At 40.3% G+C, this 17003-nt stretch overlaps 1 protein-coding gene across 4 annotated transcripts in view; it reads right to left on the bottom strand.

Annotated features, from left to right (window-relative positions):
* lingo2 (leucine rich repeat and Ig domain containing 2) overlaps positions 1–17003 on the bottom strand; it is a 704576-nt gene that overhangs the window by 61514 nt on the left and 626059 nt on the right. The gene's annotated exons all lie outside the window — the stretch shown is intronic.

Below are 17003 nucleotides of genomic sequence, written 5' to 3'. Positions count from 1 at the left end.
AGTTTGAAGTATCAATTATCTAAACACACTTTTGTTTGCATATTTTCAGGATGTAGATTTTATATATATATATATATATATATATATATATATATATATATATATATATATATATATATATATATACAGGGATGTGCACATGATTATAGAGGGGCAGGGGCTCAAAGTCAGAAATGGGCATGACATTTTTTTTTGGTCCTTTACACAATATGGAAATTAATGTAAAATTAAATTTGCTAATAGGAAGCTAACTACTTAGCTGTGTGTCCTTTGTAGGTACAAGTGATTGCCATTTCTTTTGTGTCAACAAATTATTGTCATAATGAGTTAATTCACATTATCATAGGCTTGCAAGACATGAAAAGCAACAAAACACTGGTTTATTATTAGGCTATTTATTGTTAAAGATAAGCACTTTAATTTTGAACATTGAACAGTGCAACATGAACTTTGAAAAAAAATACAAAAATAAATACCCAAATGGAAAAAACTTCAATGTGAAAACCTGTCCTTCTTCCCTTAACTTGATGAAAACACCATCAAGTTGTAACGTATGGTCTTTCTCACTTAATGCTCAGACTAAACAACTGAAACACAATACAGGGCCAAAAATATGGACCAGGGGCCAGTAGAGGTCTCTGCCTCTCTCTCAGGTGTGACACTTTCTAAGGTCTGTGGTCTTTCTTGAATTCTGGTGCTGGTACTTGGTTTTAGCCATGCATTAAGAGGTCTGCTACCCTTAGCTGCTTCCTGGCGCTCCTTCTCCTTCCTTTTCTGTATCCTTTCTTTTTTTGGCATTGTGCTGCAGGCATAATCAACATGAATCAAGTTTAAATACAGATGGTAATATTCCTAACAGATCTTATATCCCCAGAATGCTGAAATTATTATTATTATTATTATTATTAATAATAATAATTATTATTATTATTATTATTATCATTGTCATTATTATTCTTATTATTGTTATAATTATCATTATTATTATTATTATTATTTGGTTAACCCACACAGTAATAGCAAAGTCACAATAAACTTTATATCTAAACCTCTACTGTGAGAGAAATGTGATCCGCCGTAAACACAGTGCATTTTATTTTGAAAATTAACCCGGTGTTTTAATTTGTATTTTGTACACTACTTCCTGTCCCGCACGATCCGCTCTGCTCTGTGCGGAATTGATGTGCCGTGCTATGGCGTCACATTAGTATGGCGTCACATTAGTGCCAAAAATCCTAGCGCATAAAAACTGTTATCGCGCGCTGATTCCCCACTTCGTGCGCGCGCGCGACACCCTTTTGCGCGCACGCGACACCCTTTTGCGCGCGCGTGGTGCCTTAGTTGGCTCTCTCTCCTCTCACTTACTCACTCACTCGCCCTCTCTCTCTCTCTCTCTCTCTCTGGCGGAAGCGGCAGGCTCAAACAACCCGGTATTACAAGAAAACGTGGAGTTTTTGTACCGCTGTTTTTTTTGTTTTTTACATCCCTGACAGGAATTAATGTTGTTTAAAGAAAAAAAAACTAAACAAAAAAAAAACACACACACAGGCAGAGGGCACTTTTTAAGACGAGGCAAAAAAGGGCAGGGGCTCAAGCACCCATAGGGCCCTATGTGTGCACGTGCCTGTGTATATATATATATATATATATATAATGAAATACTTGACTTGGTGAATTCTAGCTGTCAATATACTCCTCCCCTCTTAACCACGCCCCAACCACGCCCCCACCCACACCCCCACACATCCCGAAATTGGAGGTCTCAAGGTTGGCAAGTATGAAAAACGCTGACTTAGCAAACTCATCCCGCGGGCCGGATAAAACCTGTTCGCGGGCCGTACGTCTGACGCCCCTGATTCAAACCTTCAGGTCAGATTTTGAATCTTGCTTTAATTCATGAGTTTTTGTAGTGTAAACAACACCGATGCATCTCAGTGGGTTATCCTACAATTGTTTCTTACAGGCTGGTGTGGAAAAGCATCCAAACGAGACAATGTCAAATTAATTACAGACTCCATACTGTTGCCAGTAATTATGTTAGCGCCACATGTCGGGCTCTATCGGGTACGAGCCGACTATTGATCGTGAATTCACAACAATGTTTAAATGACAACCGCAGTGCAGCGTGCGACTCTCAGTGGACCAATCAAAGCGGGGCGAGATTTGACTGTCTTTACAGCCCCCGGTTATCAGCCTTTCAATATGCCGCCCCTCCCCAACGTGGGGGATTATGGGCCTCGCGGGGATCACAAAGCCTTATTGGATATCGATCAGGTCACGTGATTCACAGTTGTCATAGAGCAGAGGCGGGAGCGCCGGCGGGATAAAAGAGATACAAGCAGGTGGCAAATGATTGCTGGAATGACCACCATGCTGATTCTTGTGTGCCGTGTCGCAGTCGATATCGCGTTTATGGGCCCCCCCCCGCTGCTTGGAGCGCGGCGGGACCGCTCGCTTCCAAGTGCTTGCTCTGTTTTGGAATATTAGTGCAAATTGTTTATCATCTTGTTTGTCCTTCTTCCAATCATGAAGACAAACGACTTCAGATACCAACACTGGCGCTCGCCCGCCCGCCCGCCCGCCCGACGCCACACACGAGGAAAGGGAGGTTGTACAGTATACCGTATTTTCCGGACCATAGGGCGCACCGGGTTATAAGGCGCATTAAAGGAGTTATATTATTTAGTTATTTTTCTAAACTGAAAAGACTTCCTTGTGGTCTACATCAGTGTTTTTCAACCTTTTTGGAGCCAAGGCACGTTTTTTGCGTTGAGAAAATGCGGAGGCACACCACCAGCAGAAATCATTAAAAAACGAAACTCAGTTGACAGTAAAAAGTCGTCGTCGCAATTGTTGGATATGACTTTAAAGCATAACCAACTATGTATCAATATAGCTCTTGTCTCAAAGTAGGTGTACTGTACTGTCACCACCTGTCACATCACGCCCTGACTTATTTACACTTTTTTGCTGTTTTCCTGTGTGTAGTGTTTTAGGTCTTGTCTTGCTCTCCTATTTTGGTGGCTTTTTCTCTTTTTTTGGTATTTTCCTGTAGCAGTTTCATGTCTTCCTTTGAGCGATATTTCCAGCATCAACTTTGTTTTAGCAATCAAGATTATTTCAGTTGTTTTTATCCTTCTTTGTGGGGACATTGTTGATTGTCATGTCATGTTCGGATGTCCATTGTCTTTGCTCCACAGTAAGTCTTTGCTGTTATCCAGCATTCTGTTTTTGTTCACTTTGTAGCCAGTTCAGTTTTAGTTTTGTTCTGCATAGCCTTCCCTAAGCTTCAATGCCTTTTCTTAGCGGCACTCACCTTTTGTTTATTTTTGGTTTAAGCATTGGACACATTTTTTACCTGCACACCGCCTCCCGCTGTTTCCGACATCTACAAAGCAATTAGCTACCGGCTGCCACCTACTGATATGGAAGAGTATTACACGGTTACTCTGCCGAGCTCAAGACAGCACAGACACTCAACAACAACACATCATTTGCAGACTATAATTACAAGTTTGCAAAAAACATTTTTAACCCAAATAGGTGAAACCGGATAATTTCCCACGGCACACCAGACTGTATCTCACGGCACACTAGTGTGCCGCAGCACAGTGGTTGAAAAACACTGGTCTACATAACATGTAATGGTGGTTCTTTGCTCAATTCGGGGAATTTGCGATCTCCTCCTATCCAGGAGATCGCAAAAAGCCGCTGCCTGACCAGGGCTCAGAAAATCTGCAAAGACTCCTCCCACCCCCACCAAGGACTGTTTTCACTGCTGGACTCTAGAAAGAGGTTCCGCAGCCTCCGAAGCAGAACCTCCAGGTTCTGTAACAGCTTCTTCCCTCAGGCCGTAAGACTCTTGAACGCATCATAATTAAATTAAATAATCCCCTCAACTCCCCCCAAAATGGATTAACTCGCTGGAATAAAAAAAGACAATATAACATACATCCATAAACGTGGACGCATGTGAAAAAGTGCAATATATTTATCTGTACAGTAATCTATTTATTTATTTATATATATTTATATATATTTATTTATTTTATATATATATATTATACATATTATTTATATATATTTATTTATTTATATATATGCACCTTATTGCTTTTTTATCCTGCACTACCATGAGCTTATGTCACAAAATGTCGTTCTTATCTGTGATGTAAAGTTTAAATTTGAATGACAATAAAAAGGAAGTCTAAGTCTAACTCTAAAATGTTGCATAGATGATGTTTTACAGATCATTTTCAAGCCGCTTTCTGAATGTCCGGATGCGCCGTTTTGTGGGCGGTCTTATTTACGTGGCTCATCTTCGGCAGCGCCTTCTCCCCGTCATCTTTGTTGTAGCGGTGTAGCGTGCAAGGACGGGGGTGGAATAAGTGTCAAAAGATGGCGCAAACTGTTTTAATGACATTCAGACTTTACTTCAATCAATAACAGAGCAGCATCTTCCCATCCGGAAACAACAACACAGGAAATGTGTCCCGTAAAAAAACGTCCGACCGGAACTCTCTAATAACTAAAGTTCCTTGGGTGAATAATGTAAACTCACGACACCGGTATGTTTTAGTGCTTTCATGGAGAGTTTACTGACAGATATAAGTAAGAACTTTACACTACTTTATATTAGAAATGGCAACAGCGGAGGATAAATGTCCCATAACAAGAAGATAGAGAATGTCATGACTTGATCTTGGATGTGTGCTTTTCCGGGATGCAACGGAAAGTTGGCTCGGGCGAGACGGGAATTAAGGTACATGATTTATTATTATCAAAAAAAAAGGAATAAATGAAAGCGCGCACAGTGGCTGAGAACAAACTATGAAAAACAAAAAGACTATAAACATGGAACCAAAACTTACTTTGACAAGGGACATGAAGCAGGATCTTAGAGGAATGGACAGAGCATAAATGTCGTGTGAGGTCGTCAGGACGAACAACAGAAAATGAATGAACTTAAATACTATGGACATGATTAGTGAAAGCAGGTGCGTGACTCAAAACGTGAATCAGGTGCGTGACGTGACAGGTGAAAACTAATGGTTGCTATGGTGACAAACAAGAGTGCACAATGAGTCCAAACGTGGAACAGGTGAAACTAATGGGGTAATCATGGAAACAAGACAAGGGAGTGAAAAGACAGAAACTAAAGAGTCCTATAACTAAACAAAAACATGACTTAACACAAAACATGATTACACAGACATGACAGAGAAAAAGAAGAAGTTTATGGACTACGGCGTCAGCACGGACTACAAAGGATGCACGCAATTTTTCAGGATTTGCGCAGATTCCAAATACAGATCAGCAGGTACCAGAAGGTAAGAAAAGTTGCTTTTGCATAATGTTGCGAAACAAAATGCCAGGTGATATGTCTTACCTAATACACACACTATAATAATACTCCTATGTTTATTGCGCCAACAATCCTTCAAGCGGTGTGGCTTCATTGCTTACCAAAGTCGTACTAAAACGCGTTGATATATTTTTGAGCACCGTGTGTAATGTTCTATATTTTTACAAGAACATTTAAAATGTTGGTGTTCTTTACTTGAGACCCGTCATAGTGCAGCCTACACTTATCTCTTATGTTTGACTGCCATCTACTGGTCACACTTATCATTACAAAATGTACCAAATAAAATTGCTTTGAGCTGAGTAAGGTCAACCAAACGTATTCCTTATATTAGGCGCACCGGGTTATAGAGCGCAATGTCGAGTTTTGAGAAAAAAAAATAAAAAAATTAAGTGCGCCTTATAGTCCAGAAAATATGGTAATACAACTAAAATAAAGTTTGTCAAACAATGCACGTTTTCTTGCCAATGGGTCTTCAATCATATTGTTACATTGTAAAGAAAAAAATCTGGATATTTAACGGTTACCAGGAATTCACGGTAAAACATACAGTCACAATGTTTAGGACATTACGGTATGTTGATGTTAAATTCGTACATTTTACAGTTGATAACTGTTCTTGCGTACGTTAAATAACTATGAAAAATACTGATGTATTATTAACCTGTTTGAAAAAAACCTATACTATTTACGGTAACATACTGGCAGCTGTGGTTGCCAGGCATTTACCATAAAGCAAATTACCGCCAAATTTAGAGTTGCCAATCAGCCTATCCCCAGGTGCATGTCTTTGAAGGTGGGACTACCTGGAGAGAACCCACGCAGTCACGGGGAAAACAAGCAAACTCCACACAGAAAGACCCCTAGCCTGGGAACCTTCTTACCTTGAGGCCAGAACGCTAACAACATCGTCACAATGCTGCCTTGTCACCAACACTGGTATCTGCAAAATGCCTGTGTTTCCAAGACATGTGAGCCGTAAATGAGGATTTTATCAAAGTATTTGTACAACCTTTGACTGGACAACTCACAACAGAGTGAGCTACTAAAAATGAGCCTTAAATGCTCTGCTTCTGTTAACTAGCACACTTAAACGCACAGCCTGGTTGATTTCCATGCAATTTACAATGAAGCAGATAGACAATAACCTATCAATGTCTGAAACCACTTGCCACAAAAAGACAAGAAAACATGTTGCTAGCCAAAAGTGAACTATGCTAATGCTTTAACACAAACCCCTAAAACAATTAAGGTATGCTGTAAATTTAAATGTACAATCTGCAGAATCTTTAATTTAGACATACTAGTACCTTACATTTTTTATTATTTTTAGTATTTGCATGCTTGTGACATTACAGTGTTTGCAAATGCATTGTACAATTTGTCATGATTTTCACAGTAAAGTGATGTTTTCTATGTATTAAAACCATAGTTATTTAGTTTATCTACGGTTTCTTAGTTTGCAAGAATCCACTGCATTTAACTACTGTGATAAACAATTTTTGATTTTACGCTGTTTTACTGTTGCTTTTCAACAATTGCTTGACATAGTTTTTACAGTATTTTTTTTTTATAGTGTAAATTGTGCTGAAAGATTGCTTCAGTTTTAAAGAAAACAAAAAGCTGGGGTCAAAAATCAATATTGTTGCATTTTGTTCGGAAGTTATTTTGATTTAAATAAAATGTATTTGCATTTATATTTTTAATATTGCAGTAACATGTGGGAAAGATTAGCATACACTGTAAATTCCGGACTATAAGCCAATACTTTACTTTTTTTGCTACGCTTTGAACCCTGCGGCTTATAAAATGGATTGGCTAATTTATGGATTTTTCTTCGCTGACAGCCACAGTGCAAATAGTAAAAAAAAAAAATAAATAAACGAGCAAATACACTAAATAGGTGTGTTATTGTTTGTGCTTTGGCGCCATCTTTTGGGCGAGTTCGCTCACTGCAGATGCTACAGTGCTGTGTTGCCCTTCTCTTTAGACTGTGCTTTCAACCGGAAGTAGAAGTGCTGTTCTGTCTTCTAGCCGTCAATAACGTTTCTACTCGTATGGATTCTTTATTCATTACTCCAAGTAACGTTTGTAAGTTTTACAGTATGACTAAAATAATTCTGAATTGTCCTATACGTGTGTCTGTAGGAGTGTTTTAATGCATATTTGTACATGCTATATGCTAATACGTTTAGGAGGGTCTTTGTTAGTATTATTAACTTACAATAGGATTTTGTTGTACTGTTTCAATTTTGTAAATTCACCAAAACCTCACTGGGGAGTTATTGACTATGTTTAGCTGATTGGAGAGCTACTTTCCGCAGCTGGTGGGTTCATGACGATGACTTCTATTTTGTGTGATCAGCCATTTTACTGCCGTGTTACAGACACCGTTTGGAAACAATTAAGGAATGTACATTTAACAAAATCTACCTGTGTAAAAAAACCTCATTTCACAATGTATATATATCTGAGGCTTATAGTCCAGTGCGGCTAATACAGTATATGGAAAACATGTTTTCTTATAAAATTTTGTAGGGTGCGCGCTATAGTCCAGAAAATAAACTTAATATAAAAAATGAAGACAACTGGTAGAGCTCATTGTCAACAGTTTGGCTTAATTATTGTGTTTTTGTACAAATACAGTACTTTAATTTATCTTAAGCAGTGGTTCTTAACCTGGGTTCGATCGAACCCTAGGGGTTCGGTAAGTCGGCTTCAGGGTTTCGGCAGAGCCTCCACCGCGGAGGTCAAGACACGCCCGACTCATCGTGTAAATAAAAACTTCTCCCTATCGGCGTATTATGGATACCCCAAACAATGTTCCCTCTAATTTTCCATATGTGTGAGCAAACGCTAAAACTCCTTGAGCATTCGGTAGAGCACATGTGGTCACACCTGCAGCACACCTGTCCCAAACCTGACTAAATAACAAGTTAAAGGTTTTATTATTGTAATCAAATGACAACAGTCATTCCCATGAGATTATTTTCTAATATAAGTGTTTTGGCCCACTTACAATGACTATAACATATTGTTTTTCATGAGCTGTGTACTAGTATTATATGTCTGGGTGGGGGGGTCCTACTTTGGAAATAATGTGTACCCCTTTCAGATATCGCATTTAGTTTCCACTAAAACATTCACATGTTGCACAATGAGATGTAAACATGGGATTATGTGTACATTCCTGCATCTTTCTGTTTGTAAAATATATATCTATTAGTATTTCTTTAATATAATAACATCATTTTATGATTGCGGTTCGGTGAATGCGCATATAAAACTGGTGGGGTTCGGTACCTCCAACAAGGTTAAGAACCACTGATCTAAAGTCATACGATTTGTCCAAACATTTTGCACCGTCGACAGATTATGACACAGAACCCAATGGGCCCCGAAGTAAGATGCTTCTGAGAAAAGGTGGACCTTTTTTTTTTATTATTATGAAAAATAAATATTATTAAAAAAAATGTAAATACGATGGGAATCATAAATAACTGACTAAAAATACATTTAAACACAATAATGTTATGCTAAAATAAACATATTTAATAATATATATGTTCTTTAAACTGTCAATACAAATAAAGTCACCAATTTAGTCATAATTTTTGCACTTGGGAAACTTCTATGACTTTGGCTCCAGACTTCTTCTGTTTGTTTGACGTTGTCATTACTGCCACAAGTGGTGGAAAAGTGCATTGCAACTGAGTACTTTGTGGCGGCCCTCTAAAGTGCGCTCGCGGCCCTATGGTTAAGGAACACTGCAACAGCAAAATGTGTTAGCCACCTTGAAGCAAATTGGCACAGCTACAGTATGTGACACATTTTATTTTGTTATTTAATGCTTTCAATACGAACACAAGTCAGGCTCTGGCACCGAAACATGCCCTTTCATCTAAATTTAGTGGCGTGATTAATTATCCAGCTGTGATACCCTCATGAATAATTCATGAGGAGCTTCTTGGGTGGTCTCCGGGTGTCTTTTGTCCCACTGTGGAACGCAAACGGGGGACGGTTGACTTTCAATTGGTCGCCTGTCACGAGCAATGGCCCCCGGCCGCGTGCAGTCACACGGGCAGGATGTGCGTTGGCGTCGCCCGTGGGCGTGCGCGTAATGTGCATATTGGAAGATGGTGCAATAGCAAAAAACCCAATGCACCTGCAGTGTGATACATTTTTATGTTTGTCAATGTTTGGTTGTTACAGAATTCTGAGTTTGTTATTGCCATCGGTCATTAAATAAATCCACGACTTGTCCACTTCCGTTATTGGAGAGTTTAGTATTGGCTAATACCAATATTGATCATGCCTGCATTTTTTATAGTGTATAATGCATACGTAGATCACGTGCTTAGGGCCCCGCAGTTGTCCGGGGCCCGGAGTTTTGCGTGAAGAAGCGCATGTACAATGTCAGTCGACAAATGACAATTTTACCGAAAATGCATTCCAAGCCCAGCCCCTTCCTGCTCTGTCACTGGTAAGAATATAACGGTGCATGTCCCCACATGTCTTGAAAGGCAATGATACTGGGTTAGAATACTGGTTAATGAGGAGAGTTAGGAAGATACCAATGTGCTTAGGGCCCCGGTGGAACGCTAGGAAAGGTTTGATCTAGTGAAATGACTCAAAGTCAACAAATGTAGGTATAAAAAAACACTTATTTTTCCATTACTAACCATCTTATTCTGCATTTAATTAGAGTTAAAGTGGGGGGTTATGTAAGCACTTCATACACTCAAAAACCTGCATGATTTTTACCATGAAACCTAATTGTGCTCAGTGGTACTTTAAAATCTGTGACACACCGCAGTGAGTGAACCGCCAAGTAATTTAGTTTTTTGGTAACATCTCGCGGCCATAATAACTCAATAAGTGAAGCTTATAACGCATTACGTTGAATGGTGCGGACACGCTTGTTACTGGATACTGTCTAATACACTTCTGCCTTGGAAACTTTGTTTATGTTTTAGACTGCAATGTTGGTTTGATTAAGGACAACTATTATATACAGTAGTGGTCAAAAGTTTACATACACTTGTGGCTGTCTTGAGTTTCCAATCATTCCTACATTTCTTATTTTTTTGTGATTTGATTTGTGATGTGTACTTGTTGGTCACAAAACACATTCATGAAGTTTGGTTCTTTTTAAGAATTTATTATGGGTCTACTGAAAATGTGAGCAAATGTGCTCGGGAAAAAGTATACATACAGCAATGTTAATATTTGCTTACATGTCTTACAAGTCTCACTGCAATAAGGCGCTTTTGGTAGCTTCTGGTTGAAATCTTGACCACTCCTCTTGACAAAATTGGTGCAGTTCAGCTAAATGTGTTTGTTTTCTGTCAAGGTCTTGCTTCTTCAGCATTGTCCACACGTTTAAGTCAAGACTTTGGAAAGGCCATTCTAAAACCTTAATTCTAGCCTGATTTAGCTATTCCTTGACCACTTTTGACGTCTGTTTGGGGGTCATTGTCATGTTGAAACACCCAACTGCGCCCAAGACCCAACCTCCGGGCTGATGATTTTAGATTGTCCTGAAGAATTTGGACCTAATGCTCCTTTTTCATTGTCCCATTTACTTTCTGTAAAGCACCAGTTCCATTGGCAGCAAAACAGGCCCAGAGCATAATACTACAACCACCATGCTTGACGGTAGGCCTGGTGTTCCTGGGATTAAAGGCCTCACCTTTTCTCCTCCAAACATATTAAATGATAAATAAATGATAAATGGGTTGTACTTGTATAGCGCTTTTCTACCTTCAAGGTACTCAAAGCGCTTTGACACTACTTCCACATTTACCCATTCACACACACATTCACACACTGATGGAGGGAGCTGCCATGCAAGGCGCTACCAGCACCCATCAGGAGCAAGGGTGAAGTGTCTTGCTCAGGACACAACGGACATGACGTGGTTGGTACTAGGTGGGGATTGAACCAGGGACCCTCGGGTTGCGCACGGCCACTCTTCCACTGCGCCTCGCCGTCCCTTATTGCTGGGTATTGTGGCCAAACAGCTCAATTTTTGTTTCATGTGACATCACATGGACAAAAATAAGACCTTCTGGAGGAAAGTTATGTGGTCAAAACCTCCTTAATGTTTTTTTGTGACCAACAATTATCTCAAAGTCCTGACTTAAACGTGTGGACAATGCTGAAGAAACAAGTCCATGTCAGAAAACCAACACATTTAGCTGAATTGCACCAATTTTGTCAAGAGGAGTGGTCAAAAACTCAAGCAGAATCTTGTGGGTGGCTACCAAAAGCGCCTTATTGCAGTGAAACCTGCCAAGGGACATGTATTGACCCAGCACATTTCAGTAGACCCATAATAAATTCATAAAAGAACCAAACTTCATGAATGTTTTTTGGGACCAACAAGTATGTGCTCCAATCACTCTATCACAAAAAAATAAGAGTTGTAGAAATGATTGGAAACTCAAGACAGCCATGACATTATACCATAGCCTCGCATGTTGAGCTTTTGTTCATGACTCGACTGAAACAGAAGACCAACCTTGTGTGTTTATTGGAGGACTTTTAGATGGCGGAGATTATGTCGGAGATTTTACATACAAGACGATATACTTTTCGTTGCTGATTTCGGACCAATATCTGATATCAATATCAGATCGGGGCACCCCTAACCCCAACAGTACAAACTGTTGACATTTTGTACATTTCTCGGCGGTATTAGCAACAGAGACGTCGAATGGTGAGAGCAAGATGTCCTCCAAGGGTGTGTTTGCCTAAGATAAGACCCCGGTCCACCTCTAATGGAGTGCAGGAGTCATTAACGTGGCCGTCTCTCATGGCAGCTCGCCATTTGGCCGATCGCTTGCCGCTTGCCGACACTGACAAGTGTCTGCTTAGCTTATTGACTTCGCTCAGCTGGGACGCGGCTGAAGAGTGGAACATCTTTCGACAGGCGACGTCCTTCACGAGGCAAAAAGCTACAGTATGCAATTCATCTCCGGGTTAATCACGTGCACCGTGTACTCATGAGAAACCGTTTTGGATGGAGTTTGGTTTTGATTGACGCCCTCAGAGAGGTATCATCCTCATATTTTACAAGTAGTTGTCGTTTGCGGCGCATTGCATCGCTCACTTTTGCAGGAAAGGGTCTAAACATTAGAAACAACTCCACTTAAAGGCCTACTGAAACCCACTACTACCGACCACGCAGTCTGATAGTTTATACATCAATGATGAAATCTTAACATTGCAACACATGCCAATACGGCCGGGTTAGCTTACTAAAGTGCAATTTTAAATTTCGCGCGGAATATCCTGCTGAAAACGTCTCGGTATGATGACGTCTGTGCGTGACGTCACGGATTGTAGAGGACATTTTGGGACAGCATGGTGGCCAGCTATTAATTCGTCTGTTTTCATCGCAAAAATCCACAGTATTCTGGACATCTGTGTTGGTGAATCTTTTGCAATTTGTTCAATGAACAATGGAGACAGCAAAGAAGAAAGCTGTAGGTGGGAAGCGGTGTATTGCGACCGACTGCAGCAACACAAACACAGCCAGTGTTTCATTGTTTACATTCCCGGAAGACGACAGTCAAGCTTTACCATTGGCCTGTGGAGAACTGGGACAACAGAGACTCTTACCAGGAGGACTTTGAGTTGGAAGCGCAGACGCGGTACCGTGAGTACGCATGCAGCTGCGGCTTCCAAACATTTGATCGCTTGCCTGTACGTGCGTGCCACTATGTGCATGTCACGTATGTAACTTTGGGGACTTTGGGGAAATATATGTGCTGTATGAACTTTGGGGAGGTGAACGGTACTTTGGGCTGTGGGATTGAGTGTGTTGTGCTGGTGTTTGAGTTGTATTGGCGGGTTATATTGACGGGAGGGGGGAGGTGTTTGTTATGCGGGATTAATTTGTGGCATATTAAATATAAGCCTGGTTGTGTTGTGGCTAATAGAGTATATATATGTCTTGTGTTTATTTACTGTTTTAGTCATTCCCAGCTGAATATCAGGTCCCACCCGCCTCTCACAGCATCTTCCCTATCTGAATCGCTCCCACTGCCCTCTAGTCCTTCACTCTCACTTTCCTCATCCACGAATCTTTCATCCTCGCTCAAATTAATGGGGAAATCGTCGCTTTCTCGGTCGGAATCGCTCTCGCTGCTGGTGGCCATGATTGTAAACAATGTGCGGATGTGAGGAGCTCCACAACCTGTGACGTCACGCGCATATCGTCTGCTATTTCCGGTACAGGCAAGGCTTTTTTATCAGCGACCAAAAGCTGCGAACTTTATCGTCGATGTTCTCTACTAAATTCTTTCAGCAAAAATATGGCAATATCGCGAAATGATCAAATATGACACATAGAATGGACCTGCTATCCCCGTTTAAAAAAGAAAATCACATTTCAGTAGGCCTTTAAGTTCCTAATAGGACGACCAATTATCAATTTTACAGTATCATACTCAAGGGCAAGCAGTGCGTTTCCCACCTAGGCCTTCAGTGATGTCCGACTTCAATGATTACCTCTCAAAATACCATCATTTATGTCACCACATGACCATTGCTGGAGAAATACTATACAGAAACACATTTACGCCCTACTGGGTATTAATCACATCAACAGTGTACAGAATGTGTTATTTTCTGGCGCATTTAAAAATTAATTAAAACCAGAGATGTCCGATAATGGCCTTTTTGCCGATATCCGATATTCCAATTTTGTCCAACTCTTAATTACCGATTCCGATATCAACCGATACCGATATATACAGTCGTGGAATTAACACATTATTATGCCTAATTTTGTTGTGATGCCCTGCTGGATGCATTAAACAATGTAACAAGGTTTTCCAAAATAAATCAACTCAAGTTATGGAAAAAAAAATGCCAACATGGCACTGCCATAATTATTATTGAAGTCACAAAGTGCATTATTGTTTTTAACATGCCTCAAAACAGCAGCTTGGAATTGGGGACATGCTCTCCCTGAGAGAGCATGAGGAGGTTGAGGTGGGCGGGGTTTGGGGTAGGGAGTAGCGGGGGGTGTATATTGTAGCGTCCCGGAAGAGTTAGTGCCGCAAGGGGTTCTGGGTATTTGTTCTGTTGTGTAACAGTGTGGATGTTCTCCCAAAGTGTGTTTGTCGTTCTAGTTTGGTGTGGGTTCACAGTGTGGCGCATATTTGTAACAGTGTTAAAGTTGTTTATACGGCCACCCTCAGTGTGACCTGTATGACTGTTGAACAAGTATGTGTTGCATTCACTTGTGTGTGTGAAAAGCCGTAGATATTTTGTGATTGGGCCGACACGCAAAGGCAGTGCCTTTAAGGTTTATTGGCGCTCTGTACTTCTCCCTACGTCCGTGTACACAGCGGCGTTTTAAAAAGTCATACATTTTACTTTTTGAAACCGATACCGATAATTTTGAAACCGATACCGATAATTTCTGATATTACATTTTAAAACATTTATAGGCCGATAATATCGGCAGTCCGATATTTTCGGACATCGCTAATTAAAACGCATCAGCAATTACAACATATCTTACGAGCTACTGTCAAAACTAAAAGAGCAAACAACATTAAAAGTGAAAGAATTTAAATATTTGAACTCACTATTCGACGCTGAGTCGAGTGGAAATGGCGAGCATTTCCCCATTTCATCGTCAGAACAGCTGAGTTGGCATCCAGGGTTGGTCAACACTGTCTCACAAGATGAAGTTTCTCTTTAAAATATCCTTCTTGAGTTTACTTCGTAGACACATTGTAGTGTTTGATGGGATAGGTATGGTCTTTAGTTGAAGACGTCAAGTAAATAATTCACTCTGTCTGAGAAGAAGTGTCAAAAGATGGAGCTAACTGTTTTAATGGCATTTAGACTTTACTTGAATCAATAACGGAGCAGCACGTGAAAAAACGTCAGATAACTGAAGTTCCTTGGGTGAATAATGTAAAGTCACTACACGGTATGTTTTAGCACTTTAATGGCGAGTTTACTGACATATATAAGTAATAACTTTACACTACATTATATTAGAAATGGCAACAGTGGAGGATGGATGTCCCATAACAATCAAATCAAATCAAATCAACTTTATTTATAAAGCACATTTAAAATTTACCACAGGGGTAGCCAAAGTGCTGTACAATGAACAGGTTAAAAGATAAAACGAGTACCGAGCAAACACAACACAACACAAACAGAACACGATAAAAAATAAATAATTAAAATAGAATTAATAAAAACATAAAAACATAAAAACAGGATCACAGCAGGTGTATTATGGGGCGCCATTGCAGGATGGATATCACTCAGTGTTAAAAGCCATGGAATAAAAGTATGTTTTTAAGAGAGATTTAAAAACAGGAAGAGAGGAGGCTTGTCTAACACTCAGAGGTAGGTCGTTCCAGAGCTTGGGAGCAGCAACGGCGAAAGCTCTGTCACCTCTAAGCTTCAGCCTTGTGTCAGGGACCGTCAACACCAGCTGATCGGCTGATCTTAAGGATCGGGTGGGGCAGTAAGGCTGAAGGAGGTCGGAGAGATAGGTTGGCGCGAGGTTGTTTAGACATTTAAAAACAAATAAAAGGAGTTTTCAGGAATCATGCAGATCCCAAATACAGATCAGCAGGTGTTAGAAAAGTTTATTTTGCATAATATTGCGAAACAAAACACCAGACAATATGTCTTACCTCATACACACACCATAATAATACTCCTATGTTGAAGCACAGTACAATCCATCAAGCGGTGCGGCTTCATAGCTTACCAAAGTCAAACTAAAACATTTTGATAGATTTTTGAGCTCCGTGCGTAATGTTCTATATTTTCAATGGAACATATACAATGTCGGTGTTGTTTACTTGAGTCATATTGCCATCATAGTGCAGCCTACACTTATCTCTTATGTTTGACTGCCATCTACTGGTCACACTTATCATCACACCATGTACCAAATAAAAAAGCTTCGAAGGTGGGTAAGCTCAACCAAACATATCCCTTACATTAGTAGGCGCAGCGGGTTATAAGGCGCAATGTTGAGTTTTGAGCCTTATAGTCCGGAAAATACGGCATTTGTTCAATCAAATGCTCTTGAGCAACAACATTCTTAGTTGGATTATGCTAATGTGCCTAATGAAAAGTCTCATTATGGATTAAGTCAAATCCCAAACTCTACTTTTCCATAAAATATCTAATATTGCAATAAGTGAAATGACCATTTGCATTGTCTAACGTGCACACGAGCAACAGACCCATACAAACACCGCTGGGTGTGAGTCGGATACAATAGCAGCAACTACACACCTGAGGAAACAAAGGTGTTATCAAATACATCACCTGAAAAGCATCAACACCTGTGTCACGTGTCCTGGCAAAGACGGTGCGTTTTCATTAAAATGCCACAGACCGGGCGTGCTGCGTGGCGAGCGCCCAATCATCGACGCTCGCAGCTTTAATTTGTCTTTGATAACGACCCTTTTCTTTGCCAAGGCTTCTCATTAAAGGCTTGGATGTGGGCGGCTGATGGAGGCGTAGTCAAAACAGCACTTAAATGCTGAGCTTCTGTATGGGCTCGCTGCAAAGATCACTGGGTCATGATAGCGGGAAGATGATTTTGAATTAAATCAGGAACAAAGACGGTGAGATGGAA

This window comes from Nerophis lumbriciformis, linkage group LG16 (assembly GCF_033978685.3).
Source record: "Nerophis lumbriciformis linkage group LG16, RoL_Nlum_v2.1, whole genome shotgun sequence".
In the NCBI taxonomy this organism is placed as follows: domain Eukaryota; kingdom Metazoa; phylum Chordata; class Actinopteri; order Syngnathiformes; family Syngnathidae; genus Nerophis; species Nerophis lumbriciformis.
The sequence above is the reverse complement of the archived record's forward strand: the minus strand, read 5'-3'. Positions and strand labels throughout refer to the sequence as shown.